The following is a 1,334-nucleotide window of genomic DNA, read 5'->3' on the forward strand; positions in this document are numbered from 1 at the left end:
GTATGGTCTGATGAGTGCCAACAAAATTTTGATCAATTAAAGAAAATGTTGACAGAGGCTCCGGTGTTAACTCAGCCTGAATCAGGTGTGCCATATGTAGTATATAGTGATGCGTCTCTGAACGGTTTAGGTTGTGTATTGATGCAGTCAGGAAAAGTTGTAGCATATGCTTCTCGACAGTTGAAACCACATGAGAGGAACTACCCTACACATGATCTTGAATTAGCTGCCATAGTATTTGCTTTAAAAATTTGGAGACACTACCTATATGGAGAGAAATGTTATGTGTATACAGACCATAAAAGTTTGAAGTATTTAATGTCGCAGAAAGAGCTGAATTTGAGACAGAGGCGATGGTTAGAGCTGTTGAAAGATTACGATCTTATCATTGATTATCATCCGAGTAAGGCAAATGTAGTGGCAGATGCACTTAGTCGGAAATCATCATTATTTGCTCTTCGGGCGTTAAATGCTCATTTGTCTGTTAATGAAAATGGTTCTATATTAGCTGAATTAAAGACAAAACCAGTATTCTTTCAACGAATTCGGGAATTGCAAGATGAAGATCCGAAGTTGGTGTTGAAACGACAAATGGTTCGGGACAATTTGAACTTAGATTACTCTATTGATAATAGTGGTATGTTATACCATCGTAATAGAATTTGTGTCCCGAATAATCTAGAATTGAAGAAGGATATCTTATCAGAGGCTCATAGTAGTATGTACTCGATTCATCCGGGTAGTACGTAGATGTATTGTGATTTGAAAAAAATGTATTGGTGGCCTGGTATGAAATGAGAAATTTGTGAATTTGTGGCAAAATGTTTAATCTGTCAACAGGTAAAAGCTGAACATCAAGTGCCTACAGGTTTGTTACAACCCGTAATGATTCCAGAATGGAAGTGGGAACATGTGATGATGGAGTTTGTATCTGGATTGCCAGTGACTCCGAAGAAAAAAGATTCGATTTGGGTGATAGTAGACAGATTCACTAAATCGGCGCATTTTATTCCGGTCAGAACAGATTTTTCACTTGATAAGTTAGCTGGATTATATGTGTCAGAAATTGTAAGATTACATGGGGTGCCAACATCAATTATTTCTGATCGAGATCCGAGGTTTACTTCGAGATTTTGGAATAAACTACAGGAAGCTTTAGGTACTAAGTTAAAATTTAGTACAGCTTTTCACCCTCAGACAGATGGACAATCAGAGCGAGTGATTCAGATTTTGGAAGATATGTTAAGGTGCTGTATACTCGAGTTCAGTGGCAGCTGGGAAAGGTACTTACCTTTAGCTGAATTTGCTTATAATAACAGTTATCAAGCTAGTAT

This window comes from Gossypium hirsutum, chromosome A12 (assembly GCF_007990345.1).
Source record: "Gossypium hirsutum isolate 1008001.06 chromosome A12, Gossypium_hirsutum_v2.1, whole genome shotgun sequence".
Taxonomy (NCBI): domain Eukaryota; kingdom Viridiplantae; phylum Streptophyta; class Magnoliopsida; order Malvales; family Malvaceae; genus Gossypium; species Gossypium hirsutum.